The sequence below is a fragment of the Pogonomyrmex barbatus genome, unplaced genomic scaffold (assembly GCF_055798465.1).
Source record: "Pogonomyrmex barbatus isolate J1 unplaced genomic scaffold, ASM5579846v1 scaffold10, whole genome shotgun sequence".
NCBI classification, from domain to species: Eukaryota; Metazoa; Arthropoda; class Insecta; order Hymenoptera; family Formicidae; genus Pogonomyrmex; species Pogonomyrmex barbatus.
Window position 1 is genome coordinate 1,414,689 of NW_028297099.1, and position 21,786 is coordinate 1,436,474.

At 39.3% G+C, this 21,786-nt stretch overlaps 2 long non-coding RNA genes across 2 annotated transcripts; one reads left to right on the forward strand and one right to left on the reverse strand.

Moving 5' to 3' along the window:
- Positions 1-242: 242 nt before the first annotated feature.
- Positions 243-2,054, reverse strand: LOC105422985 (uncharacterized). The gene is made up of 2 exons (XR_967332.3): positions 1,848-2,054; positions 243-634 (listed from the first exon to the last, which is right to left on the reverse strand). It is a non-coding gene; the product is annotated as an uncharacterized LOC105422985 (long non-coding RNA).
- Positions 2,055-3,772: 1,718 nt separating this feature from the next.
- On the forward strand, positions 3,773-4,353 carry LOC105422986 (uncharacterized). Its single transcript, XR_016137892.1, has 2 exons — positions 3,773-3,930; positions 4,003-4,353. It is a non-coding gene; the product is annotated as an uncharacterized LOC105422986 (long non-coding RNA).
- The last annotated feature ends 17,433 nt before the right edge of the window (positions 4,354-21,786 follow it).

Sequence of the window (21,786 nt, forward strand, 5' to 3'; positions counted from 1 at the left end):
ACCGTCCTTCTCTCCGACTGACCGAAACCTCGTGGAAATTCACAAGGATTATACGGGCTCGCATTCACGCGATTTTGAGCTTAATGTCTCGATCAAGGCCGATCGAGTGATCGATCTTTCGTATCGTATCGAGGTACTATTGGCGGCGAAATTGGGATAATACGGCGCGCCAATTACTCGATCGAAACAGCACAGGTCAATTTGTTGTGATCAATTCATTAGTCAATGAGAATACTACCACGTGCATTTCGATAGACAATGTAATTTATTCGCGTAATACACGCGCTACACGGTTCATATTTTGCACAAGTATAATTTTAATCATAACACATATATAGTAAGATTGACGCGTTTCGGGGAGGATCCAAGTATAAGTTTTCGTTATTATAAATTGCTTTTTTAAGCGATTAAACCTCGAATGTCTATGCAATCGATTGCAGTTTCGATCGCTGATACGGCTTGACTTCGGTGATGGTGACAATGAAGCTGATACATCTATTGAAACCGATGGTTCTTGGATTGGTCGGGATTACCGACGCGTTTCCCGGGTAATGCTGTTTCCTTGTTTCTCTTCCGCCTCGCTGAAGGGTGTATTGTGGTCGGGGCTATCCCATTACCAGGCCACTGTTTGATGCTAGTGGGAGAAGGATGGACATAGGTGAATGGATCACTTGCGATTACTGCGTCGATTAATTTGCATTTCTACCTCAAGTGTTCATCACGCGCTCCTAACGGTCGTCATTACGTCAGATGTTTGTTAGATTCTACTAGTAATTGTTATTCCAGTTATGCGTGTATTGAATACAATTTCTCGTTAATAATGTATCGGCTAATTGCAGAGTAAATTTCTATCATAATTAGTTTCTTTATATTTTAACAAATCCTTTTTTTTTGTAATTTATTTTAGAAATGTAATTTGCTGCCACTCAAGGTGCAATATATATTTTAAAGAATGCATACAATTTCAAAATTCAGATATAAAAATGATATTAAAAAATGATATTTTTATACATGATTTTCACTTTCAGTTTTTTTCTACAAAGAAATTATGCTGAAATCGCAAACTCAAGTTAGCTCCGACTATTAAATTGATATTTCATGAATTGACGTCAGGAACACTCGATACTATCTGAACAGACTTGTTTCATGTGTTAGATCCAAGAATCGCGAAGGGTCGGTTTGCTAGTGAGGGGTGCGTTTCTCCATTGGACGCGTACAAACTGACCGCTCTTTTGTCGAGGACAATGCCGAGAGCTTACGTTCGTTCAATATTTTTCGTCAACAGGCTGCACACGCTCATCTCGTTATAAAGTCTGTTTGATCAGCAAACATCGCGGACCTCGATGCATGTGGCCTGAATGGTGCAACCAGCGCACATACACATACATGCATACATACACATACATGCGCACAGCTAATGCTGCGCTTACGTGAGAAATATTCATTTTTTAAAAATGTTTTTGTAATACTTCTAATTCAACATAACGCCTTGTTTAATTCAATCAAAAATTTCTTTATTTGATTTCCTGATTTTTTAAAATTTTGTTTGTTTATTACAAATTCTTTTCAAAATTTGTATTTAATTTTTATTTAATTTAGCTCTCTCTTTCTCTCTCTTTCTCTCTCTCTCTCTCTCTCTCTCTCTGCAATGTTATAAATCCCCATTCAATAAAAGAAAGAAAGTAATAGAAACAAATTGGTCGTTTATATAATTTCCGTGGACAAACGTATAATTTTCGTGGATTTAAATTGATATAAAACAAGAACAAATTATTTGTCCTGAATAAAAAGAAATTGTGATCGAAATTTAATGCTGGGACAGAACAATTGCGATGTATACGACGTACCTTGGATATTATCAAAATTATACATCAGTATCAAGTAATCTATGTGCATCTGCGTCCAACGTTCCGGCGCCTCTGATCTTGAAGTCATCCTCCTACCGCCACTCTCGTACTGTCTGCCGTACGACACAACCTACGCTGAGAGAACCGATGACAAACGTTGCCATCTAAACAAAGGGCTCTGGTGGCATACGCGCACCAGACACGCAATTTCCGCGCGGCATGTAAATCGTGCGAAATGAATTTCTGCCAATCACGCACGTGCGCCAGCCGCGCACGATCACGGAAGATTATCCTACACCACAAAGAGTATTTCCAAAAAAATATGCACCATGCGCCTGTCTAACGAAGCCTATAAAGCGATTTTATATATATGTATATATACATACACATATATATTGTATATATACATATATATAAAAAAAGGAGAAATTGCGTTGTCAAACCAAATTACAGTTATAATTATCAAAATTACCAAAATTACAGTTATATTTTATAATTTACAAATAATTGTAAAAAAAAATTGCAAAAGATAGGTTCATTTTTTTATTCATTGTGTTTCTAAATTATTATTAAAATATTTATATTATAATTACGATTATACTTATTGCTATAAGGACAAACGTGCACATCGAATAATAATTTTGACAAGCTATCTTATTTTTCTAAAATTCCCCAGTTTTTGCGAAAGACACTTCATTTGACGAAATAACTTAAGAGACACGGAATTAAGTAGAAAGATTCAGCAGTGACCGAATCAAAAATTCTATCTTCCTTCTGCATTCATCTGTCGAATTCGGAAGTAAAATTCACATATGCGGCTGTTCAATGGCATACGCCTCTCGTCAGTACCTTCATTCAAATGATTGATGCTCGCCGTCACTCGATAGACATAACGATATAAATCAAAGGGCGCCCTGGACGAGATGTAAACTTTTTTCTTTCCGTTTCTTTCTCTTCTCTATATACGTCATTCTCTTTCGTGTAAGGTGCTGCCAGGCGTTATCAAATCGGTTGACAACAGGGAGGAGAAGGGGATTAAATACCAAACGAGCGACGGGCTTCGATTGTTGGGCTGTGGCATGAGTGGTGTGAGTTGACGAGGGTGCCAGAAGAGAGAGAAAGAAAGAGAGAAAGCGAGAGAGAGAGAGAGAGAGAGAGAGAGAGAGAGAGAGAGAGAGAGAGAGAGAGAGAGAGAGAGAGAGAGAGAGAGAGAGAGGAGGTTGTATTACCGTACAACCTCCCTGGAAGCATGTAGGGCTCGGATCTGCCTTGTATTCCCTTTCGTAATACGTCCCGTGATAGTCATTGTCGACGTATTATCCGATTACAGGCGGAAAAAGAGCGCGATGTCTCGTTAATACTTCGATTTAATAACGATAAAAGTAATTTTAAGCTTTTTTACAATTACATAAACGTAATGGATGCATTTGTATTCGCAAATATTAAATTAAATACGAATACTACCATATTTTTTTTATCCTTTTTGTATACAATTTTTGTATACAATGTTTTATTGTATAATTCACATATGCGCGTGTTTACCGTAAAAGGTTTATGCCGTATATTACGGTGAGTCAATTAGCTTTCCCGCCTTATTTATATTTATCTATGGAAAGATATAAGTTTAAAATATTGTAAAACAAATGATTGTGCCCTCCTTTTTTTCTTTTCTTCGGAGGTCATGTGAATACGTCATATTTTTTTCTTTCAACGTCAGAATTCGTTTGAATATGCTTGTCTAACGTTACTTCCGCGTACATACATGCGATAATTTTATTCTTAGCGACACATGTCAAAAAGAATGCGGAACATATTGAACATTTTGTGAAATCATTAATTATTCTCATTATACGCAGAATGTATTTGACAGGGTGCTGCGCAAGTGGCGAAACAGGCACGTGCTATTATTCATTGTCAATGCGTAACAAATAGATCGTTATTCAGCGGCGCAGTATAAATATCGCTAGTGACTGCAGTGCAAGCATTAACAGTGCAAGCAGTGGCAACGTAAGATTACAACATGAGAATAGCAATTGTGTGCTTGATCTTGGTGGTCGTGATGAGCGCCATGATCCAGGGATCCGTAAGTCTTAACTCCAAATGTGGTCATTTATCAATAAATTTCTAAAAAATAATAATCTGCTATTCTGCGAAGGACGCTTGGTGGGGATATCGCCGGGGACGCCACCACGGTTGCGGTAGGAGAAGGACTACAACAACAACAACGACAACAACAACGGCGGCAACAACAACAACTGCTGCTGGTAGAAAGAGGCGTGAGATCATGGATTCTCCTTTTATGCCAGCAATCGAAGTATAACAAATGTGGAAACATTGAAAAGTCCAATTACAACGAAAGTAAACAATGTCGGAATATTAAATTTTCACTTGAAAGTATGATTATAACTGCACTACTATGTAATATAAAGCATAATATATAATAGTTTAGGAATGGTTTTTGGAACGAATAGTAATAAAGATATATCAACGCTTATATATGGATAAATATGATTTTTAAAACTTTTTAAAAAAAGAACCTAATTGCAAATATTCAGTACAATTTTCATTATATAGATATACTTATAAAAAATTTTTCACGACATATAGGAAAAGGCATATTACAACTTATGTTTTTTTTCTTTTTTTTTTTTTTTTAAGATCAACTCAATATGATTTTTCACATCAGCTTTTTCTAGCATTTGTTAATTTATTCACAACAGTAAAAACTGCACAAAGTATCATGATTACTTCATATATCATTAGTTAAAAAAGAGTCGTGATCGATACGATATATATGTGCGAAATGTATAGGAATGTAAAAAGAACTTTCGTTGCTTTTCTTTATCGTGCCCGTGGGTCCTTCGTCAAAAATGCTGGATTTGCGACGATGACGTTCTCGAAAGGTGGCGAAAATCAGTAGAAGATATGCCGGGAAAGCGGCAAGGGAAAAAAGTCGCTCAAGCGCACATCTCCACTTCGCGTTGGCGGTTTTCGCTAGGCTAGAAATTTATTTTTCCACGAAGTGTCGTCACAGAGGGCTGCCGCGCCTCCAGCTGCTGGATGCGATATTCCACGTCGCGTTATGCACATGCACGAATATTTCCATACATAAATTTCATAGAGGTGAAAGTAGTAGATGCGTGCCTGGTTGCGTATTGCCGACGATCATAACGCTTGGAAATGTTAACAGAAGACTACTTGGATTATCCGTAGTATTCCACGTGGCGCATTATTCCACTTATGCGATAAAATTTCGAGTAAATATAGATGTGGAGCCAGGTAGAATTTTCCACTGTTACCATTGTACCATTAAAACGGAACAGCGTTATCAGCGTTATCTGCGATGGTCTCGAAAAGCGCTTTTATAACGCTTTTTAAATCAGCTTGATTCCACTTTGCCAAATTTTTTTTTTTTATAAGCGCGGTGCTTAAAAGTGCGAAAAAAAGTTTTAATACGGCAAAAGCTGGCAGCCGCTGGTCACGTCAGCTCGGTGGCGTAACCTAATTTTCAGCGATTAAATGCAACGAGCGCGATAATGCTTGTAAATTGAGCGAATTATGCCACCGGTGCTGACGCCCGACGTAGCCTCGTCTGATTAACATGCACGTTACGCCGGATAATGCCGTTCGACCTGACATTTGCATTGGTACGCGTCGAACGGCCTAGAGATTTTAACATGTGAGCCCACGAATAGACGTAATGTAACGTAAAGCAGGTAAACTCCTCGACGCTTGTGATAATTACATTAACCTTTGATATACAAAGTGGATAAGATAATCTTTTCGGCTTCTGAACGAATTTAATATTCGCATTTTCCCGCGAGAAAATAAGCGATATCATCGAAGGATCGTTTTGGAGAGAAATCAAACGTTTATTTATTGCGAATGTTCCATGTAGTGGTTTCCATCCGTCTCTGACGTTATACGAGCAGAAGCTTTGAGGGGGCGAGTGGAAGTAGCGGCGGAAATATTTTTTGACGTCGACAGATTGTTAGTTCACGCAGTTCAAGCAGTCGTTCTGTTACCAATTTCCTGCGCGTTACCGACTATAGAGACCCCGGCCAGGTGAAATCGTGGCTACCTTCTGCTTTACGGCAGAACGAGAAAAGAAACGCTCCTACCTAAGCAACGTAGAAACTTCTGCTCACGACAGCTACAGCTTTTCGTTCTTCCGCTTCATTCAGCTCGTATTCCACGATCTCTCTCTCTCTCTCTCTCTCTCTCGCTCTCTCTCTCTTTCTCTCTTTCTCTCTCGCTCGCTCGTGTCAACCAGTGTAATAGTCAAGATTTACCATCCGTGTGCGACGTTTCCACTGTTGCGTATCGAATGCGGAGAGCCGGCAGCCTCGCACCCAACCCTTTCGTTTTGGCCCACGAGTGTGAATCCTCGAAATGCGTGGGATGGAAAGGATAGGGGACGGAGGCATGGAGGTAGTTGGAAGCAGGTTGGAAAGCGCCGATTCGAAAAGGCGGATAGACGAGGGAGGAACGCTGGCGCGGATCGGCAGAGGTCGGACACCACGTAAATTGCATACCCGATTGCGGTCTACTGAAGAGTAACGTCCTCCACCCCAACCATTCCCCCTGTTCCCTCCTCAACCCCGATGCCCCGCGACCCCAAACTGGATCTAACAAGCCAGCGACCGCAGGCTAGGTTCGGCCTGCAACAGGGTCGCCACCTCTGGGGACCGCCGGCGGCTACAGCCGGTGAACTGTCCCCTGTGTGTCCTGACTGCAAACCCCCCCCTCAGTGAAAATCTTCATGCCATCCGCCCACTCGTCCTAACAAGCCCGCTTACGTCCACTCGTAAACCACCACGATGCACGCAAGAAACATTTTCCTTTGTAACGTTCGACGCTGATGGCATGCGGATCGAAGATCGATAAGGGATAACTAGCTCAAGTCGAGCGAGAATCTACATCTCGTATTTAAATTACGAACATATAATATTAATAAACTATTGTTACGAATGTAATTGCGACGACTGTCGTGACGGTATAATCGTAGTCTTTGTCACGATCAGAATATAACGAGCCATGCCATATCGCGTAATGATGTCACTGCATTAGACAGAAGGGGATGCCACCCGCTGATTTGAAGAATACGATCAGCACGACTCGCGCTCTAACTAGAATTTCTTACAGGCACAGAATAAAGGACATTCATGGAATAACAAGCTTCGCACGTTGTCGAGTACAAATGATATTCTCAAGATATAAAGTTAAATAAACTCGAGTAATTATCGCACGAAAACGGTTAATTGCGGATAAGTCTTTGTTGGTTTCAATTGAAAAGTCTATCATTGTCAAAACTGTCGACGCCATAAATTTTCATTATTTCTTTTCTTTATGCCTTATATCAATGTATTTTATATGTTGAATAGTATTAAATATTTTAAAAATATTTTTAGAAACTCAAGAATATTTGTATAAATCTCATAAATATTTTTGATTACTTGAGAACGAGCTTCGCACTTTTGCAGCTCTTTGAGAAAGTTTTCCGTGAACTCAATTCTTTAATATGTATTCTATCGCGACATATCAGGTGAGAATGGCCAAGTGGCGTTGCGAACTTTAAACGACACCGTTAACGCAAAACGGTAGGCTTCTCTCTATGATTTTTTGAATAGCTCTTGGCACGTTAGAACGGACGTTATAGCCATAAGTTTGGCATGCAATAGAAAAGGAAGTGAGAGTCTGAATAAAGCATAGCACCATTTCGCGAAAGCCTTCGCAAACTTTTGATGGGGGACATTAGAAAACTTTCAACGATCCGGATCTGCTCGAGGGAGTATTCCATTGGATAAAACCAATAATACCAAGTCAAATGCTAATATATCTAATCAAAATAAATCTAGACGGATATCGCATTCGTCGTATCGGCATTAGACTTAAGACGTAGCGAACAAACTCCGACCGATACGTCCTCCCCGCGGATAAATCCGATTCGTCCTAAGCCAAGCCGTGGCAATCGCAGGCATCTATCCAGATGAAACACTGGCAACCGACATAGGATAGTCATCTACTGCGGTACTTTGCGCGCGGAGTGACTCTGAGTTTCGGATATCGAAGAAGGAGACACTGAAGATGGAAGCCAAGAGGAGGAGGAGGAGGAGGAAGAGGAGGAGGAGGAGAAGGAGGTGAGAGTTTGTGCTTGGAGGTAAGAGGCTGAAGAGCCCATCTGGCTTCCAATCAGAGCGTTGCCACCAGCACATGTGTTCACGGCACGTTGGAGGTGGCGGCTCAATCAACGAGGGTGCATCCCTCTCCGACCTCCTTCGTCACCCCTTATTCTGGCAACTTTATATCACATAATCGAGCCTTGAAGCCGCCGCTCCATACCTCGTTTACCCCTACTGCCGACTCTTCGGCTCGTCTCACCTCATCCCCATCGTTCTTTCTCCGTTTCTTTCGACGGGGCCCCATCCTTTCGTCCTTCAGACCAACAGCTCTCGGGCTCTTTGGCTCTCCTCCCGTCTCTGCGTTTACGAGCTTTCATCCCTCTTTCCTTCCATCGATCCTTCGCCTTCGCCGCCCTTCATCGGGTTCGGATTCATCTCTTCGTCTCTCTCTCTCTCTCTCTCTCTCTCTCTCTCTCTCTCTCTCTCTCTCTCTCTCTCTCACATCTCTGAGCAACTCTAACGCGCATCAACGACAGTTCCTAACGGCGCTAACGGTAGGATAAGTAATTGCACGCGTCGAGGGGGGGAAAATGCATCGCCGGTTACGAGAGAAACGGCGTGGTAACGGTGAAAAGTAATCACCTGCCGAAGAGGCTGGTTACAGTTACCTGCATCGTCGGAAAACACGAGGAGCCGGAGCGACTATAGTATCGACCGGAAAGATTCGGTCGGCGATTAGCTCCTCGAACGAGCTACGGCGAGGACTATAAATTGTAATAGAGAGAGTCTACGCGCGTAATCTTACGTAATTATTGCGCCCGTCTCGCGTACGCGCCGTTTACATTCTCTCTCGTTTCTTTTGTGCCTTGCTCGTTTTCGGCCTGCACAGAACTTGTGGATTTTCTGCTAACGAAACGAGATACTAGAAGTGGAAAATACGAGATAATAGTTCAGCCTGATGTATATCTTTTTCTTTTCTTCAATGGACTTGGAGTATAAAAGAGTCTTTGGTTCGCGAGAATTCCTACGATTCTATTTCCTGTAGAGAAAACTGATGGTATTAAAAAAAATCTAATTACACGTATTCTTTCAAAGTAACGCGAGATAGGCTATTAATTTATACGATTTGTTTCAAAAGTTACAGAGAGTTAATTTTAAAGTTATACCCTTTCTCTGAAAGATACGTCAAGCAAAAGTATTTGTATGTAAAGGCACAATGAATTTTTTCTTTTTTCAATTTTTTTTAACATGATTTATTGAATTAATGATTAATTATTGACTTGCTAATCGACAGAGTCAAGCCGTCAATCCCGCGTTATAAATTACAGTTTTAGTATTCTAATTAATTCACGCCTTTCATACGTGAGATATCTTCGTTGTTACGACAGCGTTTCATGGAAATGCAAATGATACGGGGTTGCGTGTTTACCTTTGTAATATCCCGTCAGACCACCGCGTCGCGTTGGTTTTACGTTAAGCATAGTCAAAAGACGTAACTCCTCGAGTGCGTACTAGGGAGGAAGACAACAATGAGGCAAGGAGAAATACATGGTTCCTTGTTCTCCTGCTCACAAAGAAAGAAAAGTGATGCGCGCCGTTCAGGATCAACGGCTTCCGCTGTGCGTGAAACGGGTCACTTTATTTAGCCGATAACGATCTTGAACGTGGCATGATTATTCGTTGCTTTGTGGCGTCCCGTGACTGAAGAAGTATCCAGATGCATAATGTGCAACACGTTTCGACTATATATTGCCCCACGTTTTTATTTCTCGCACGCCATAGACGACGACTAACCCTGTTCTTTTCACATATATCAGTCCATTCGTTTGCTTCAGCTAAAAAGAATTTGCGTTTGAGAATTTTTGAGAGAAATATAAAAAAATTATTTTTTCGGTGGATGGATTTGATTATTAATGTAGGATATCATAAAATTGAACACCGCCATTATTGTCCAAAAGTATTATCTAATTAAAAATGCAAATGGCAATTAAATAATTAAAAAATAAGTTAATTACAAGCACCTTTGTAAACATGCGGAATCTATATATCGCTGTCACTGATTATGCCCAATAAATCGGGATGTAAGAAACTCTCGGTACTCTACTGCCCGGCAATAAATCTCGCGGTCTGTCACAAAAATCGCTTTATCTTCTCCGGTGCGGGCTCTCGCGCGTCGAATTAAGTGGATGCAGTTTGTTTGCTCGTGTCGCCGGTATTTCAGGGATGGTGCAAGGTACGGAGGGAGAGAGCAGTTGAAAGGCCGGCCGACGGCAGCCGGGTGGTGGGCGGTAGGGGTGCACTGTGCATGGGCTCGCGAGATACGAGAAATAATGGCAGCACGTATACGCACGCCGCTTGTACACACGAGGCCACATTCGCCGAGAGAAACTGACCGCTGAACAGTTTCAATGGGGCCTGGTCACCACTCTGGCGGTAATAGCCCCGACAATAATCATTTATTGTTCCTCAATGGCGTCGACGCGGTGGCGTAGACGCTGGCTCGTTGGATAGGAAGGATTAAAGAGACTAACAATTCTCTCCGGCAAGCAATCTCTCTCTCAGCCTTATGACCTTCTCAATGTCGCACACGTAACGTTTCTGTTAAATATCAAAATCGACTGCAGGTATTTTATAGGTACCATATAGGGACAATATCATTGTGCAATTGAGAATTGGGAACACTCAGAATTATTTTTTTTTCCTGATATTTTAAACATTTCCATTATCTAATTTCGACATATTAAACTTTATTAACTATTTTGTTTGAATTTAAATTATTTAATCTTAAATGAAAGTTTTTCTGAAGAATATTTCTTCATTATATTTCATCTAAATATCTGCTTGCCGTATAAACAAATATATAAAAAGTATTGCCGTTACATTTAATAAGCTGATTTGTATCTCTACCAGAGTAAATTATGGACTAAAAAGATGTCAAATTCTAGTCGAAGAAATTTATGTCATGTTTTTATCTATCACATAAATTATTGCGTCGTAAAATTCTATAGACGCTCATGGAATCAGTTCGAAGATAACCTTAACCCCTTCACTTAATATTCTTTTCGTCTGGAAAGCGACCTGCTGTATCGAGTTTCTTAAGATAGCGCCTTACCATCCCGATCTATATATTGTGTTTCCTTTGATAAATAGTCTCTCTGTTGAACGACCATTATGTCAAATATATTTTTAACTACAAAAAACATAAAGAATTAAAGATCACAAAAGATATAAAGATCTAAGAGCCTTTTCATTAATATGAAAAAACGCGTGTATGAAAAAAATAATATAATTACCGCATGTTGCAATTAAAATGGCTGTCTTTTTAATTCTGGCATGTATGCAGGAAATGCGTTTGATACATTCTAAGTAATGCTAATTCGTGATCTTGGTCCACACGTCGCTCCACAGAGTGACGGATTATTAATGCAACCAAGCAATGTGTACGTTCCCGTAGAAGCAAATCTATGTGTGTATATGCATAGGGCATAGGCAATAAACACTCGATGAGCAAACGGTGTACGCTCATGACATTTGATTGGGCGAGCCAGCGTAATGACGGGGTACTGTCATGCAAATCTTGTCAGCACCCTGGCGCTTATGGCTGCGGGCCCATTACGCCCGTAGGCATTCGCGCATCATCCTGTTTGGCAACTATAAATCGATGATTTGTGAATCCTAGAAACTTAGCGTATCTTCAAACCGATGGTTCACTGTCATCTAACGTAACACCATATATGTAACGCCGCATGCACATTATTGTATCACTGTCGTAAATAGATTATTCTCCAAGATGGAAAAAAGTAAATCTTTATTTCATTCAAATTCTCATCTGAGTTTCTCGCTACCGGCAATTACAACGTTAGCCTGCGATTATTACTATTGAAACTGAATCGCAGGGTGAAACGAATTACTACGATTAAATGAATAACAATGGCTATTTCAATTCACGGTCGAGCGATCGTCAACGATTCGATGCTTTTGTACTGCGCCGCGCATCGATTCGCCCTTTTTCATTTATTCCCCGCGCGCGCGGATCGACAAAACCAGCCACCAGCCACCTAAAATGCCGAACCATGTGGTGGCCATGGCCGATGTCCAAAGTATAGGACAGTAACGCGTTTATAATCTTTTTTTCCCTAGCACACACATAGGCACAGATACAAGTATGCCCACGATACCACCCCCCCCCCCTGCCACCGCAGTCAGATAGAATTTATATTTGGTCCGGCGTTTTAGCGTTGATTTATCGCGAGACCCAGTTTTCCACATTTCCCTGCATCTCGCGCAACCATTTTTCCACCTGCACCTGTTTTGGGAAGGAGGAAAAAATGGCGACGAGTTATCGCCATGTGCACGCGGTCACCGATATGTCACGAACAATAATGCGACTCAAATGCTGCGGAGCTGCAACAAAAATAACAGTGCCGCGCGATATTTTAAAAATCTAACGATTGCATCCGAGCGTCTGCATTTGTTTTACCATAAATGTACGCAAAAATGAGTTAAGTTGAGCGACGATTCGATAGCCGTTCGTATGGAAAATTGCGTGGTTATTCCAAATCGATGAATATTTTACATTACTTTAGAGACATGTTTCGGTACGATCACATTTTTATGACCGGCATAATAAAAGTAACAAGGTATTAAAAATGCATTTTTATATACAATGCTATTCTGTATTAATTTTCAGTTATATAAACTTAATTTCAAACAATGCCACAAAGTAAACAATACTTTTGTTTCTTTCGATACACTTCCAAAATGGGTATCGAGGTATGTTTTTTCGAGGAATTTGGCGTTTAAATCTTTGATTAGAATGTACGTATTTCACGAAACATAGGTGAGTTTATTGCTACCAGTATCTCTCATGCATATCTGCAATAACAGGATCATGAGCTTATTGCTGAAGCTTAAGGGGTTCGATCAATTATTGTCCGGCTCCTATCTACGTCACGCCGGTCTAAAGCACATTGGCCAACAGCCGCATTCTAAATTGCATTCACGCGTGTACTTTCCACTGTTATCGGCAAGTGAGTCGTGTCTTCAGGTTCAAAGGATAGAAAATAAGTTCTGCCAAAAAAAAAACTTTAAATGTTTTTGAAGCTTTTTGAAAATTAATTATTATTAAAGAAAATGTGTTTTTACTCGAGAAATGATTTTGATGTTATCTGACATGATTTACCCAATTAAAATTAAAATATTGCCGTTCTAATTATATATAATTTGCGCCTTCTGCTTACTATTTATTGAAACTCTCTTTTTCTCTATATATACTTTTTTATATAAAGTACGAAGTCTCATAACAAACTAATAAAAAGCTTTTTCTATGTTTTTAGTATAATCTCTTTAAATTCATATTCATTTTTTAATCATTATTATAATAATAATTGATTACTAAATGAAATATTGATAAAAATAAATTGTTTGTAGATTTTAGATATTATATTATTATTCCCACTTGGCTGTGTGTTATCATTCGATTTTGAGAAATGGTTTGAGGGCGATGTCAGCTGACAGAAACTATTATGCAAGATCGTAGGCGGTTGCGGTAATAACGCGGTATTATCGCGTGTGAAACGTTCTATAGGAGAAACCCGGATCGGTTAGCCTGACTATATCGTCACGGCTAGGCCGCTTATCTCGCTGCTGTGGCATGCTAATCAACGAGCTACTACGCCTACTACGCTTGTATATAGGACAAGCGGCAGTTATCTCGATTTGTCCAAATAATCCCGGAACAAATCGCCGTGGCAGCGATTAACTTCCGCTTCGTTTCTATTTCATGCAGTGTACGCCTGTCGGCGATGCCCATTCGTTTCTGTTTCCATCAGTTAGCGCTACAACGGTACCGATAGCGTAAAACTGACGTATATAAATTTACTCTTAAAATGGATCACCAGCTCCAATCCATCCAACAATTAATATATACTTTATTGCATGACGTAATTGATTTTACATTCACGTACCGTAGAATTTCAATGTCATGTATACTTGCGTTTGGGAAAACTTTCTATTTGGAAAAACTTCTGTTACAACCAATGGATTTCCGTGAGACATTTGCCCTGGTGGATGCTGTTACTCGTCAGTTTGCAATTTCGTTCCGCGATTTTCAGTTCACGATTAAAGTAAGACAAACTATTAAATCGTGACGTTTAGGGGGGGCGTGCCATCCCATCAGGAAAAAAATCTTCGCGAATTATCTGTTTGCGTTTCGCGCTGATTACGCGTCAATCATTTAGGAACGAGAAAGGCGGCAGAAAGAAATGAAGTTGCGCGAGCGGAGGCTAAAGACAGTGCCGCGAAAGTCCTTTACAAGAGGTTTACCGTCCGCGAGAAAGAAAGAATCCGAGGAACGAGAGAATTAGAGCAAGAACGAGTAAGAGAGAAAGAGAGAGAGAGAGAGAGAGAGAGAGAGAGAGAGAGAGAGAGAGAGAGAGAGAGAGAGAGAGAGAGAGAAAACGGGGAGATAAGGAATAATATCGTCCCACGACGAGATCCTTCCGGTAAACTCCCTGGTGGCGCACCTCCCGCTGCTTTTCTCGAAACGAAGAGAAAATTGGAAGAGACTGGAGGCGACTGGTTCCAACCGGTGACTAGAAGAGGCGGCCGTGCAGGCGGAGATCCGCTCTCTCCCTGAAACGCGCGGCTCCTCGGGGACTCGCGAATGAAATTTCATTTCGGGAGCGCCGTAATCCCGGAATTGTTACTTGACTTCGTTCGCGGAACGAGAGCATGAAAGGGATCCTGCTGTAGATTCGCCCTGTAATCGGTGAAATGCCTCCTCCTCCATCTCGTCTCTCTCTCTCTCTCTCTCTCTCTCTCTCTCTCTCTCTCTCTCTCTACTCTTCTTATACGCCGCGCTACTTACTCTTCTTCTTTAACCGACACGAGACCCCATTGTTTCGTACACCTGTGTTTGCAATTGGCTCAACTCAAATTCCAAAGGGATTAGCCATGGAGCCTGATAAGACTTTAATGACGTTATAATGTAATTTTCGTGGATATTCACGCCGTGGCGTATTCGATACCGCGATTTGTCAATCACAAAGAAGATGTGGGGAACAGGAGATTGTATTAAATTGATTGTATTGCGTTTTCGAAAATTATAAAAGTTAGAAAATGGAAGAAAAGATATCATCTGCGATAATTTACAGAATAATTTTGTGTGCGATAAAATTATAAAAAATAAGTACTGAAAATACTGAGTATCATCAGGTTTTGTTTGCATCAATATTTTCAGAACAAATTCTTTATATTTTAATACTTTGAATTTGTTCCGCGTTATAAAAGGTTACTGACCGTTTTTAAATCTCGATTATCATCGTGGGATTTTTCTATGTCGAATATTGGAAATTTTTGTTTATATCAGTTGGATTCAGTTTACTAGAATAATAGAATTAAAATTGTATAAAATTATATCAAAATCCAACTTTATTAAAGCATACATCTTATAAAAAATTTTTATAAATAAATAAATAAATAAATATAAATTTCATAAATAAATAATTTTATAAAATTTTTGTTAATATTATAATAAAATCAATAGATGTACATCATTAATTAGGAAAAATTTATGGTCGCAATATTCAAACTTTAACTTTTCCTTCCTCTGATTCGCTCTCAGTTTAAACTGCATTTCCTTTCTTCCTTATTGCAAAACTATCTAGACGTTTGCTGTGATCTCACTTTGCTAACCTAATTTTCGGTAAGAGATTAATCGTATAATTCAACGTCGAGTGACGTGCAGACACCGTCGATAGCGTAAATGCGGGCCAAAATGGTATTATACTCGGATTCGGGGGGGAAATCGATTTCCATCGATGCGATCGCCCCGCAGCTCAGGTAGAAGCGGATAGCATGGAACTTAGATCACAAATACCTCAAGGAACATCGATTAATCATTCATATCGGCAATATGTGAGATCAACACGAATTATCGAAAGCGACTTAAACCATTTATATAGATTACATCGTGACTGGACTATTATCAGCTATTATGTAGAGACACATAGTATTGTGATTTATATATGATTATGTTTTATAAAATTTCTACTTTATACTTTACGTATATAATTATTTATAAATATATTCAGAATTTCGAAACTATTAAAAAAAATCTTAAGAAGACTCTTGTTAAATCATTTGTCGCTTTGTGGTAATTGTTGGTGTGAATTTAGTGGAAAGAATTGTTAGTACTCCAAAAAAAGTGACGCGCGCTTGATGAGGAAAGAAAGAGTGAGAGAAGGAAATAAAGACTACGATTGTGGATAGAATGGAGGACCGCGAAGACGAGAAGAAAGAGAGAGATAATATACTCCAACACGCGATTAGATGACTTGTCAACCTACAGGAAAATTGCGTTTTACAAACTTGTTTCGAGAAAAGAATTGGAGGGAATTGCGGACGAGGGCGGGTAAGGCTTGCGAGGCAGGCAGGTAAGGCAAAGGAGGGAAAAAAGGGCGGGTGAGCCACGTGTTAGGAGGACCAAGATGAGGACCACGAGGAGGAAAAAGGAAGAGACCTCTTTTTCGCGTTAGGGAGAAGTAGTCTGAACTGAGCTTCGAGCAATGCAAAGTCGCTACTTCTGTCGTAGCTGTAGCCTGCCCTCGTCACCCCCGGCCCGATTCCACCGCTGCTCCCTCGTCGTCTCCTCCTACTCCTTACAAAGAGAGACACAAATTGCCTTGGAACTTAGTTTCGTCGGAGATATAAAGGACTTTCCGATTACGTTACCCGTATTCCGTGATTGATCTGAGATGACGATTGCGAGAGCAACTCGACGTGACCTCTTTTCCGACACTATACGCTTATTCTTTGTACTGTCGTTGAAGAAACGACTAGAATTAGAGATTATATAAGAGACGTTACTTGCTGCTTTTCAGACAAGAATACATTTCCTTCTACGTGCAATATCGTGCATGTGCGAGGCTGGCGTATTTATTTCGTAAAAACTCATGAATTCTTGAGAGTCTGATTTTATTTTCAATAATTCTATAGTTCTCTATCAAATAAATAAATAATTCTGGCTGGTTAAAACACAAAAACGCCTTAAGATAAAGTAAGACTTGGTATTAGGTTTACAGTATCTCATATTCTTCGATTTTCATCAGTTTCAAAATAGTTCTCACATATAGTTCTGTATTTTAACATTTTCTAAAGAGTTCTGATCATAAGCATTATCAATTAATTTTTCAAATAATTTTTATCATAAGTTTCTTACAAAATAATACATCAGTTTCACATACACCCACTGGCTTATTATATGCGAAAAATACATCAGATTAATCTTAATATTGTATATTAGAAATATTATATTTTATTAAAATATAAGGCAAATATACAATAGATTTATTATTTCGTACACTTGTGTGATATAATAAAACATTGGCGAATGTCTAGTCTCTGGCGGCAAGACGTTTGTTCATTAGCCAATTTTGAGGGATAAAATTACACGGCGGATTTACTATCGCCAAATGCGAAAGACCAACTGGACACATGTCGCAGGAAAGGATCACATATGTCGGACAGTCGTTTATTTAAATAAACAATACAAACATCGGGCCACGGGTCGAGCTCATTGAGGCAGAAATGATTCAGTCGGACGTAGCAAATATTCGAATCACGAGGCTCAACAATTTTACTGAGACGGCCCTAGGTTGACGACCGATTGGTCATTCTTTCGGGTCACCCCTCGGGCGCAGTTTATGTAGTTTACATACGCTGGATGAAGCGAGGCTTTGCGAACGGTGAAGATAAGCCTCGTCCGAGCGCTGCTCGGACCGTTCACCCTTATCCCTCTTTTTCGCCTAATATGACGATAAAGTAAGGAAAGTCCCGCGGCACCGGAGAAAAAAATGGATCTTATCCGCGCTGTGATTTTTTCGGATTTTACGCTTCAGGAGGATCGGCGTTATCCGCGACTGAATTTCCACCCCAATTGGTTTCCACTCTGCTCCACACCGAGAAATAAATATGAAGGATCAGCTCTTTTTCCTGCTGCGTGAATATGAATCAGAGAACAAAGGAAATATTTATGGGCAATTGTTATTTGACAAATAACACAATCTTACTCTAATTATTTAATTTTACTAGACACTACAGACACGCTCTGCGTGCGCACTATTTATCTTACTAAATAGAAGGAGAACAAATTATATAATACTATAATATAATTATATAATAGCTACACTGTTAAGAAAATTTTGTTGACAATGTCGATCACAATCGACCGCGATCTATCAGATAGATGATACATGGATGATACATGATGATAGATGTTTTTACAGTGGCGGCATATTGTATTTCAAAGCGCTTGTACTACACGTTGTTTTCACACTTTTTGAAGGAGGCAAAAAAGTATGAACTTCTAAGCAAAAAATAAGCGCGGCGTTTTTTCATGATTTTTTTCATGGGACGCACCTGCAGATTTTTAAAAGGTTAACTTTTCGAAAGATATAAGACATAAAGATATGAGACAAAGATGAATTTTCTTATTTCGCGTTCCGCAAATATACAGTGTCCGATATGCCAGAATAAAATATAAAATATCTCGCAAAATTATTGATTTTTTGATATTTGTATCTCAATGTTTTTTTATCCAAAATAAATAGCGGACTGATGTTGCGCAACAAAAATATATAATTCCATTTAAAAAAATGGTTATCATAAAAAAATCTCAACAGTGGTGTCATCTGTAATAAATCAATAATACAGTAACATGGCCTCCTCGAAATCCTACAATTTTTTTATAAAACATTTTTTTTAAAACTGCATTAGAGATATTAAAATACATTATTTAAAATATATGCATATATATCTAGTGAAAAATAAAACAACTTATAATGGATTGTAATATAAAGAAAAATTATTAATAAAAAGATATTAAAATCTATGCGAGAAAATGTGCATACGAAATGTAATAAAACAATGCCACTTATATAATATTATATAGCGTACTTATATATATTTTATAGCTTACTTATATATTTTTTAGGAATATATATTACATCCATAATTGATTACAATTATATTACTAAAACTCTAAGTAATTATTATTTTATTTTTTAAATGATTGTTTAATATTTACATTTAATGTTTGATCATGATTCTTCTCAATTTTCTTAAATTTCCTTTTTCTGGATATTCTTTTTCCTTATTTCTTGATACTATTTTATTTATTAATTAATTAATTTTTTTTTATTCCTTTACGCGTGCTGCGTTTTTTGTGTTTAATTATAATTAATTTAAAAGAAAATATAGATATACATGCATTGCAGCCACAGGTTTGATCTTCAAAAAAATAATAGTTTGTAAATAATCTATTTAAAAAAAATTGTTTAAATCATCGACGATTTAGAGTAATTTGGTAAATTAATATTTGATTATTTGAAATGCGGTAAATGTAAAAATAAATCATATTACGCGTGCTGATTGAAGATAAAATGGATAAGGGTAAAAAACTAATGACGACTAACGCCAATCATGTCTTCGTCCAACTCGTTTGGCTAAATTTACCACTGTTCTTGCCAGACTGAAGGAAATTTAGGCAAAATCGACAGAGAGGCATTTGATTTCCGTGTGTTTTATCGGTGCAAAATGTATATACAAAAATGGTCACACGAGCACGATAACAAGCACAAGGGCAAAGGACTAGTTTTTAAATTTTCCAATTGACCGCATCGAAAGCGAGAGCATGTTAATGATTCTCTTTTCTCTTATTCCTTTCTTATATATAGTGCACCTTTTCTTTCTTTCTTTTTCTCTTATTCCTTTTTCGTTATCGTTCATCTTAATTTATGTATAAAGCAGCCTACAATTTTGAATCGCGATATGGCATGGAGGTGCCAAGAATGAAGAAAATGCCGAGGAAATCCGAAGGAAAAGTTCCTACTGAATGAAATATTTCACACCGGGGCCGATTGTGAGTTTGGACGTTTTCCGGTTGATCGGACGATGCACCCTGAGCGCCGACGTGGAAACCTCCATCCTCTTTTCGACAGACCGCGCTGCAGCCGTCACCCCATAATCTCTCACGCTTCCTTTTATTTTCATATGAATGGGAATAAAAAAATTGGTTGATATCGAGCCTCCGTCATATTACTCATATCGATCATTGACGGATGACGCCGGATATTTACTCTTCGTGTTGATCCGACCCGTGTTACGTTAAATCCATTGAAGCGAGTACAATTAGTATTACAGTTATCAAATCGTAAATATGACAAATTTTCTAGAAAACTTTTATAACAAATGTTGATATTTTTTATAATTAAATTTGCGCGTCATTAGATTTTAGTTTAACAAGTACAAATCAAATTCAGAAATTATATTATTACAGCCGAAAGTAGATTGTACGAAATTGTACGAAAAAAGTCTTTTCTTAATGAAGGATTTATCGCAATGAGACCAAAAGATTCTAAGTTGTCTGAGCAATCAGTCGCCCGCATGTTTGGCTTCCTAACCCTCCACTTTATTCCCTTTCCTCTTTCTGCTCCCATAGTTTTTCTCTTTTCCCGTTTAAAAGAATCTTTTCTTCATTGATCTTTAAGGTAAAGAATTTTATATAATTAAGAAGATAAATTGATATTACTATCAATAATTGCGCTGACTCATTAATTAAAATACCGCTGAAAAATGGACAAATTTTAAAATATTTAATGTTGCTGATGCAATTTATTTTTAAAAAGAAATGTGGCTTTCTTGATTCCTTGATGAATTTTCTTTAAGTACATAAATTCTTTAAGTACGTAAATATTTATAATAAGGGAAAATCAGAAGGATTGCTAGATACAGAAATTGATTCGTCGAAAAAGCCTGCGCGAAGGATTCTAACAAGGCTACGTCTCTCCGCGACCAAACGTTCGAAACACAACGTGAAAATGTGACAACTACCTTGACAGTAGAACTCGCTCGTCCGAACAAAAGTCTAATTCGTGTGGCAGCATTAGTAGCGAGAGGCGGTGTACCATCACATATAGCTCTTATACGTTTCCCTGAAACCGGCCAGGCTCGCTTGGTCGAGGCGAAATTTACCGTGTGTCGAAGGCAGGAAGTTCCACGGTCCTCCCACATGCGATGACAAAGGACAACGGCTGGGCGATGCGCATTCGTACGGATTCTACGGGCAAAGTTTGTTGAAGCCGAAGCTCGCTCGCTCGTTCGCTCGCTCGCTCGCTCGCTCGTGTGCCTGTGTGCATCTGGCGCGATGGTCCACGTCCATGCGTTCTCAAACTCGCGCATGTGAAACCGCCCCCGCATGAGAATACGCGGATATTCTATTAGGGACTTAGGCGCTGGAGAGAGAAAGACGAGAGGGGGAACTAAGAAGAGAAAGGAAGAGAAAGAGGAGGAGGAGGAGGGGGGGGGGGAGACGAGAGGGGAACGAGGCAGAAGAGACGCAGACTAGGACCATAAGTGCGTTCTAGTGCAGGAGGACGAGAAAGGGATTAGTCCAACTATTCGCACAGAATTGTGGCTCGAGAGCGCGCATGCTGCTGTTCTATTGGACTGCATCCTGTTGCCTTCCTTCAGGAAACAACATCACGTTGCTGGATGGCAGATTCTCTCTCTCTCTCTCTCTCTCTCTCTCTCTCTCTCGTATCTGCCTTTAGTTTCTGATGGAGAGACTCGCGAGAGAAGAGAAACGTGGGGCAAAGTCAGTATATCACGTTTGATTACGCTTCCCGATCCGATTGTACAGCGCCAGCGAGTATAGGTACTTTGTACGAGTTCGTCCGACGAACTCTCGATGAGAGTCATCGGGATTGCGCGCACGATGCCTGCTTTGAAATACACCGCGTTTGAAAACTACGCCAAAT